Source organism: Galeopterus variegatus, unplaced genomic scaffold, assembly GCF_000696425.1.
Source record: "Galeopterus variegatus unplaced genomic scaffold, G_variegatus-3.0.2 Scaffold2576, whole genome shotgun sequence".
Lineage (NCBI taxonomy): Eukaryota > Metazoa > Chordata > Mammalia > Dermoptera > Cynocephalidae > Galeopterus > Galeopterus variegatus.
Genome location: NW_007728687.1, coordinates 154,690 through 164,580, shown reverse-complemented (window position 1 = coordinate 164,580; position 9,891 = coordinate 154,690). Strand labels below are relative to the sequence as shown.

The 9,891-nt window shown below is 39.3% G+C and overlaps 1 pseudogene; it reads right to left on the bottom strand.

The window, feature by feature from the left end:
• Positions 1-5,354: 5,354 nt before the first annotated feature.
• Positions 5,355-5,833, bottom strand: LOC103598349 (annotated as a pseudogene).
• Positions 5,834-9,891: the final 4,058 nt, after the last annotated feature.

The following is a 9,891-nucleotide window of genomic DNA, read 5'->3' as shown; positions in this document are numbered from 1 at the left end:
TAAGAACATTCAGTTGTTCTCTTCCTATAACTGTGTTTTTCAGTGTGCCCCAAGAACTTTCTATATCACAATTACCTGTGGTGCTCATTAAAAATGCAGATTACTGTGTCCCAACCTAGACCTACAGAACCAGAAGCTCTGGGATGGGGGTCATACACTGTGTAATTTTTAGCAACTTTCACAGGGAATTCTAATGTATTCTAATTTCTAAATTCTGAGAACCACTGATATAGAGGGCAAAGTCCAAGCCTCTTAACAGCATTGATGAGTTCCTAAAACATTGCTTGTCAAAGTAAACTTTTATAAGTTAAGCCATAATTTAAACACATTAAATTTTGATTTGTAAAAGAAAAAGATGTAATATGCCACTTCATAAAGAATCCCTTAAAAATGTAATTCCTTTCTTATTTATTTGTTTAGAAAGTGTGGGCAGGGCCGGCCCGTGGCTCACTTGGGAGAGTGTGGTGCTGATAGCACCAGGGCCACGGGTTCGGATCCCATATAGGGATGGCCGGTTAGTTCACTGGGTGAGCGTGGTGCTGACAACACCAAGTCAAGGGTTAAGATCCCCTTACCGGTCATCTTTTAACAAAAAAAGAAAGTGTGGGCGGTGTGGTCTTAATGTGGGACAGACTCAAATGCCAACAGCTGATAATTCATGGCAGTGGAAGAAGGGAGGACAGAAAAGATCAAAATCTGAAGAAATCTTTCAATACAAAGTTGTAGAAATCTTAGCGTGCTTCTTCTGGACAAGAGCACAGAGGAGACAAAGCTCCTATGCGCCCAGTATTTAGACAAACACTAAAACGAGAGGGCAGAGGGACTACCTGTTTAAATTACTGCAACCATGAAGTGTGAGATGCAGAAGCAAATTTATAGTTTAAAATACCAGGAGAAATCACAGGGAGGGGAAACAATAAAAGTCAAATGCCAATGGAAACAATGACAGGGAGTAAGAGAATCCCCAATTGTTGGTATCCTTTTCTCTCCCTCTCGGCTATTCACTGCCAAGCACCATGATTCTAGCAACAGTCATATCATAATGGAAACCTGAAGGTTCCACTCTTTGCTCTATGTTGGTAGTGATCTATTGAAAATTTCTGAGAACAAATCCTTCAGTACTCTCAAAGGAACCCACTTAAGAATTGAGGTGTTAGATCATATTTTTTCAAGTTTACAAATAACTATGTAATGTCAGACAGGATAAAATAGCTGGCTACATTGAAGACAGATTACATCCATCACTTCCTCCTGTTCTAACAGGCCAATAACTCTGTCGAAAAAGATTGCATTAATCTGACAAGAGATATTTCTTCCAGAGCTATGCTAATTTATTACCTAGTAACTTTTTCACTTCAGTTTACAAATCAATTATAGAACATATTTTTAGCCTTTCAGAAACTTTTGAACCAATCGATGTCATTGTTTACACTCAAAAGATGATTTTTTTTTACATTTGTTAAATCTTTTCTTGTAAACAGTGTTGTGACTCATTTAATCAGCTTTGATGTATATCCTGTGTACAGCTAAACATAAACACAATCCCATATGTTACTGCTAATGAGGAAACCACCCCTACCTTGGCAAAGGCACTTTGGCTAGGTGGCTATGAGGAGGATCCTGTCAAAATTCTGTGCAATAAACCTAAGGAGAGGAGAGTGGGGAAGGGGCTTGGGAAGTTTGGAGAAGTTTGGGGGTTTGAGGGGGTTTTGGAAGGTCGGGTAAAGGACATAAGGAAATATCACGATTTGTAAGAATAAATATGGTAACAATAAAGAAAAACATTTAATAAAAAAATTCTGTTCAATATCACAGATTGAGAATCTCTGAACATAGGTTATATAGAGAGCCTATAATAACCTAGGCTTATGTTGATGTTTTTCTTACAGATCTTCTTAAGTGAAAATTAATCATTATTAACAGAATACTGTAAGAGATGAATTAGTCAGCGTTCTGCAGAGAAACAGAACTGATAGAAACTGCCTATATATCTACTTATCGATACACATTTTAAGAATTTTTTATTGGCTCCTGAAATTATGGAGGCTGGGAAGTCTGAAATCTGTAGTTCAATTGTGCATGCTGAAAATTCACATAGGAATTAATGTTGTGGTCTTGAGTCTGAAATCTGCAGGAAAAGGCCAGCAGGCTGGAAATTCTGGCAAGGTTTCTATGTTGCAGTCCAGAGGCAGAATGTTTTCTACTTTGGGAAACCTCAGTCTTTGTAAAATCTTCAACTGATTAAATGAGGCCTACCTACAATATGGAGGTAATTTCTACTGTTTGTAAATATTAGTCACATCTAAAAAGTATCTTCACAGCAACATCTAGAGTAGTGTTTCACAAAACAGTTGGGTACCATAGCCTAGTCAAACTGACACATCAAAAGACAAAATGTTAAAGTATTTAAAACAAATCATTATACTCATGAATATGATGTTCATTTACACCAGTTACAGATAAGGTGATCAGATATACAGAACTATTGACTTTTGGAGGGAGAGTGGGCAGGTGTCTTACACCGGCTGTACTTTAAGGTTGAGAAGGTCTTGTGTGAAGATAACTTAGAAATGTTCATGTTGCATTGAAAATTACCTTAGCAATACAAAGCTGATGAAGTTGTTATGCTCTAATTAGAAACATGGGAGGCAAGTTCTTGTTCCTAGGTAAATCATTGGAGTGCCTGATCAACGGACAGAGATAAAGCTACACGTAGCAACTCAGAAATTTTCAAACAGACTTTTGGTCAAGATGGTGGAATACATGGTACCCAGCATCATTCTCCCCCACAATCAACCGATTTACAACTATTAAAAAGCAACCACCACCAAGCTGGGGCCACTTTTAAAGCCCAGGGGAAGAGGAGAAGATACCTACAGAGTTCATGAAGGCAGGAGACACCATGATAAGAGAGAGAAAAGACCGCTCTGACTGTTTTGAGCCCTGGCCATTTCAAGGCTGGCCCTGGTGAGCACACGGAGCCAGAGCTGGCAAAAGCCACAGCTCTGCCCTTGGGATGAAGTTGCTTGGAGGCTGCAAGGGGAGAAGAGGGCGTTGGTGGCCCCCAGGCCAGCTAGACCACTAACAGGGTTCCCATGGACCCACAAAGGAGCAAGGGAACAAAACAACTGAAAAAAGGAGCCATTCAAAGGCTGGTGAATCATTGCAAGGGACCAGCACACAGCCCACCCCATGGGAAATTTTGGAGTGTAGGGGCAGGAAAGATGGGCCCACTCGTGGAACACTGGGGCACAGCATGGACAGTTGATTTGCCCTCCAATCAGCAGAGGCCCACTCAGTGGAGACTGGTCAGGAATATAGAACTGCAGGGGTAGTTTGCTGAAAAAATTCAGGCCCAGACCAGAGTTTCCACACAACCCAGGTGTACGAGACCTCACAAGAATGGGAAGTACTTATAAGATCAACAATTAAAACCCAAGCTGCACGAAAAGCCTTCCCCAGAGAATCAGCAGCAAGGCAGCAATTTAGCTCAACCACAAAGATCTAGGGCTAAGCCCCACAGGAAGTTCCCCATTTTAGAAGTAACAAAAGGACAACAAATTAGTACCAGCGCAGAGTTTAAATGGTGGGGGAAGCTAATAATCCAACACAGAACTGTAAGAAAAAACAAAAACCCATGTCAGAAATAAAATTTTGATATTAACCAATAAAGGTCTAGCACCATCAAAGTACACCTATAAAACGTAGGACTGTGGATCCCCCAGGTTCCCAGGCTGGGGTAGGGGTAGGGTCAAGGGCCTTAGCCATGCCCCTCCAACATCTGTTTCCAGCCCAGTGACAACCACCAGGCTGTTGCCGGAAGCTCTCCAGGCTCCCAAGCCAGGATGGAGGGGCTGAGGGTCTCAGCCAGTCTCCTTAAATGGCCACATTCAGACCAGTGATGACCACTAGCCACCACCAGAAGAGCCCTGGGCTCCCAAGCCAGGATGGGGGCACTGAGGGCCTCAGCTACATCCCCCCAATGTCCCCATTCAGCCCAGCAATGACCATCAGGCCGCTGCTGGAAGCGCCCCAGGCTCCTGAGGTGGGTGGTGGCCAAGGGCTTTGGCCACAATCCTGCAACATCCACCTCTAGCCCAGCAATGACCATTGAGTCGATATGGAAGTGCCTGGGCTGCCGAGCTGGGGTGGTGGGGGGCCAAGGGCCTCAGCCGGTTCCCTGATGTCTGCATCCAGCCCAGTGACGACCACCAGGCTGCTGCCAGAAGCACCCCAGACTCCCTAGCTGGGGGTGGGGGTGCTGAGGGCCTCAGTTACATCCCCCTGATGTCTGCATCCAGCCCAGCCATGACTGAGCCACCACCAGAGCCTCCTGGGCTCCTCTGCCAGAAAGACGGGGGTGCTATGGGCCTTAACCACACCCCTCCCCCCTTCCTTATCTTCCCACCTTATCTCCCTCCCCTTTCCTCTCTCCCTCTCCACCCCAACTGCTCTACATTTTAAAATGTAAAAAAAAAAAAAAAAAAAGAAAAAATAGTAAATAAATAAATTTTAAAAAATTCTTAAACAGCTCTAAAAGCAAGTCTGAAGTAAGAAAAATGCCCCTTAAGGCAAAACAATAACATACTTTAAAAAAAGTCACCCAAATGCATTGGGCTGTAGATGAGTCTATGTCCCCTTCTCCTGAATCTGGGCTTTGTGACTCCTTGACCTGTGGAAGATGGCAGAAGTGACACTGCGCAATTTCTAAGCCCGGGCCTTAAGAAATTAGCAGTTTCTGCTTCCTGCCTCTGGATGCTTACTTTTGGAACTCAGTCACCATGCTGTGAGGAAGCTCAAGCTACCTAATGGAAAGGAACTGACAAACTGGCACTGGCTGTTTGGCACACGATCCTTCTTTCATTAGAGCTACAATTGAGATTAGTGTTCAGCTCAGAGATGGGGGAAGGAGTGCCCAAGTATGGTGTGAACTAACAGGCACTTCTATTAGTTCACACAACTAGTGAATACTCTAAGAATTCTTTGAGTATATACAAATGAACACTGGAATCTCAAAAAATTTAACATTTATGCTTAGGTTTGTCTTTTTCTGTTTTTAAAGCAAGTTGATGATTAGTTTTAAAAAGCAAATTGTATACTACAGGCTCCTAAAGAGGTTATTAGTCATTAGAGAAAGCACTAGATAAAGCACTTAAATGTTTACGTAGGCATAATGGAATATTTGCTGATGGTTCATGATCTTTAGAGTTGATCTTATTGGATTTTGTCATTCCTCTGTTTAAGGTTCTTTTCTGGTTTCTAAATTATTATTATTATTATTATTATTATTATTTATTTATTTTTTTTTTTTACAGTACAGTGGCCTTGGTCTTTTATTTTATATTTTACACCCTTTATGCCATGAATTCATAGGGAATAGGTTCCAACAGCTCAGGCTCCTTGCCATTGGCTCTCACAAAGTGTGCTTCTCTGGGTGGAGCAGGCTGGCACTTCGGTTGAATCCAGGTTCCTTTCTCTTTTGCTTCCTTCTTTTTCTGATTATTTTCCTTCACGCATTTCATGACGCTATCTCGGCTCTCATAGTGCTTAATATGCTCAATACGCACATTAATTCTCTTGGCAAGAATCTTGCCGTTAACTTGTTTACAACAATGCCAACAGCATGCTGGGTAACACTGCAGACTCTTCCAGTTTTGCCATGGTAACATTTGTGGGGCCTTCCTTTTTGAACAGTTCCCATTCCCTTAATGTTTACAATATCACCTTTCTTGTAGATTTGCATGTATGTGGCCAAAGGAACAGCTCCATGTTTTCTAAAAGGCCTAGAAAACATGCATCGGGTGCCTCTCCTCTTTCCCTTTGGGTTCATTATTTTGGTGAATTACTGGAAGATGGCAGTTCCAGCCGAAAGCTCTAAATTATTATTCTAAGAGCAACTTAGAATACAGCTAAATTGTTAAGAAGGCTTAAACTGTATGCTCTCTGCCTACCTTCCCAGCCTCGTTTCCTACTCCTCTTCCCCCTGGCTCACCAGGTTCCAGACATGTGGGCCTCCTTTCAGGTGTGGAAAGTGCTGGACTTTGTCCTAAACCAGAGCCGCTGCACATTCTCTTCCCCGACTGGAAGACATTTCAATTCCCTCTTTTCCTGGAGAGCCTCTGTTCATCTTTTGGGCCTCAGTTTGAATGTCACATCCTCAGAGATCCCTAAACTCATTTATGGCTCTGTTGTAAATGTTTTTTTTTCCTTCATTGCTTTTTACCATAATTGTAATGATATATTTGTACTTTTAGTTGTAATGGTTGCTTCTTCCACTAGAATGTGACCTCTACCAGATGTGAGGACACTATGGGTTTTTTTTCATGACTGAACTGAAACTGGGAAAAAGGAAAATGAGTTAAAATCCAGTAAAGTGACAGAAGACAACAGAGGCAGGTAAAAATCAAGAGAATTTAAAATGCAATTTAAAGAATTAAAGAATAGCACCCTAAAGACCATTTAGTGGAGGGCAAAGTGCTTAATACATCTAAATGGCCCCTGATGGTAAGACTGTAAAATAATGAGTATTCTCTTCATGAGACATCAAGAAAATCTCGCATGTGTAGAAACTGGGGTCCTCATACATTGCTGGTGGGAATGATCTAGCTGCTTTGGAAAAGTTTGGCATTTTCCTCAAAAAGTGAAACCTAGCACATGACTAAGCAATTCCACTCCTAGGTGTGTATCCGATATAAACATACTGCCACAAAAAAACTTGTACATGAAGATGTATAGCTGCATTATTCATAATAGCCCCAAACTGGAAACAACCCAAATGTTTGCCAAATAATGGACAAAATGTGGTATACCCATGCAAAGGGATATTATTCAGCCATAAAAAGGGATGAAGTACTGTAATGCCATGATATGAATGAACCCTGAAGACATGCTAAGTGAAAGATGCCAGACACAAAAGGCCATATATGACATATTTATATGAAATGTCCAGGACAGGTAAATCCAAAGAGACAGAAAGCAGGTTAGTGGTCGCCTAGGACTGGGGAGTAGGTTTGGGGACTAACAGACCAGTAACAGGTATAGGGTTTCTTTTGGGGGTGATGGAACATTCTAAATTTAGATTATGGTGATGGTTGCACAACTCTGTACTAAAAAGCCATTGAATTATATACTCTAAATGGGTGAATTTTATATGTGAATTATATCTCAATAAAAATGTTAAAAAAAGGTACAGATGGTTCTTGTTACTCATCGTAGTTATAATGTTCTATAAAGTTGCTGCAAACACTGAATTAGTGAATACTGAACCACTGAAGAAATAGGTTCCTGGAAAACTCTCGTCACATTTCCATCAACCTATCAATACATAGCCTTGTTTTATGTGTTTCTGTTTAAAGACATCTTATTGAATATATAATTTATTAACATTGAACTGATGGCCAATAGCACTGTAACTCATCCTTGTACAAAGCTTATCTAAAACATGTATTTTTCCTGTAAGACACATACATCTCGGCCTTCCTACACTCAGGAACAACAGAGAGAACTTCAATATTATGCTTGGGGGCTGTTTTAAACAGCAAAATCACCAACAAAAGGTACAAAAATGTGAAAAATGTGGCACTAAACACACTGTGAAAAGGACACTTGTTTACAGCATGAGAGCTGAAACAAGGCAGTGTTGTCTTATCTGACCTTGGCTGAGAATGTGTGCATTGGATGACTTGAATTTTTTTGCTGCTCTGTGCAGACTGTGAATGACTATAAACGCACCAAGAGTATTGTGGGGTTGCAAATAAATTTTAGCAAGCAGGTGAGTTAAAAAATGGAACCTGTGAAAAATGAGAGTCAACTGTAGTTTAGCTTTTCTAACAAAATGGTTTTTAGGGCTGGCCGGTTAGCTCAGCTGGTTCAAGGGTTTGGATCCCTACACTGCCCAGCTGCCAAAACAAAACAAAACAAACAAAAAAAAATCAAAATGGTTTTTAAAAGTTTTGAATTTCAAGGTCTAAACATCAATCTCTTCATAGTGCTGGATAGATAAAATACAGTATTTGGGATGTGTTTCAGGAAAAGTCTGGTTTTAGAGGCTTCAGACAATTCTTAGTTTCATTCCTTCAGTATTCTTAAATAACCATATTTTATTCTACTGATTCCCAGGCCAAGGGCCAGTTCAAAGGTAGAGTCTTGTTTACATTTCATCAGAAAAAGCCTATTTTGAATTTTTGATCACAAATGCAGGTTGTCTCCTTCCAAAAATGAGTCCTCTGCCACCACAGGATATACTTATAAGGCATGTTAATTTTCAGTAAAGTACTTATCTAGTTGTGCTCATATCTGGAAACTGTACTCCTACTTCCCATGTATTTGTAGTCATGTTTTCACAGACTAGCTGCTGCCAATATTAACTTTCAAAGTTTCACAGTATCTGCTTTCAAAAGTATTTTTTGCATTTTATTAATTCTAATTTTAGAATGGCTTTTAAGCCTTAAATCCTCTTAAAACAGGAAACGTCACTTCTTGCTCATAGATCCTTTTAAGAGGCTTTTGCCAAATTCAGAAACTTAGAGATAAATTAAATGTTTTAGGTAATTTTGGCAGGGGGAGCAAAGTCATAAATATCAAATAACTATTACATATCCATATTTGTGAATGTGAACAAGCATAATCAAATGTCGGAATCTGGCTATAAATTGGTACTTTCTGGATTAGTATTTATACCCCTTTCTTGATAATTAGTGGTTTTGTTTCTTTAAAAAGCTATTCTTTGATTGCAATTGGTGAAAAAGTTAGGGTTGGCTGATTAACTTGAACCTACCAATTAAAATAGTGGGACTTGGTAGATGCCCTTTTATTCATCAACTTGAGAACTTGAAGCTCTAAGATACTATGGGGTTCTTCAGCCTCTTTGATCTCTCATAATAACTTGAATATAATAGACTTTATAGGCCTTTCTTCCTTTTTTTTTTAATCTCAATGCCAAATACTCATTTAACTGGCTCTTCCTGCCCAGAAATCAGTCCAATTAATTTTTTATGCCAATTCCAGAAGTCTTGAAGTTTCCTCTTTCAATCCCACTGTTCTTCTGTATATGGCGGCAACTCCTCTCTTGCTGTGTTCTTCCACTGTCCACAATTGTCCTCCTGTTCTGAAGTAGTAATAACCTTTACGGATTAGTGGTACATTAACCAAGGCCTTGTACTATCAAAATGATGGTCCTATCCATTGCTATGATGATCAAAAATAGACCATAGTCTGTTACTAGGATTTCTTATTTTACTTTGATTAGCTGGATTGCCCAGGTTTTATATTCATTCTCTTGCTGGCTTTAAAAACAATTTCAAAATACTACATGACACAAATTGCTAGTAAAGATTAATAACCGATCTCTATTAAAAAGAAATATTTTATAAACATTCTGATAGAGTTGCCTTTAAAGATTTCCGAACGTCCTTCATTAAGGTAGTTTAGTTCAAAATCAAAAATCAGGAAAGTTTCTAGATTATAATAATTTACTGTGAGATGAAGCTGACATAATAGCATATTAGACTAATTTGATAAGTTACTAAGAGGTTTAAATGACCTAGAAATCTTCTGAATGAATGCTAGCTTTAGTGAATCACCTCTTAGGAAGATGTTATTTTGACCGGATAAAAGGTTAAGCATTTTTAATATAAAAAATTCTATATTAGCAGTTATTCTTTATATAATAAAATACCAATGAAAATGTATTCATAAATGAAAGAACTCTGGAAAATAAAATCATTAGACAAATATAAAGCAATGTTACCAAAAACAATAAGTTATAAGTTTTAAACAGTATAGCCATTATTACATTTTAGCAAAAAAAAGGCTTATATGAAAGAAAATAAGAATGCATTAAGAAGCTTGTCATTTTTAAACAAGAAAGGAAAAATCAGAATTCAATTCAGA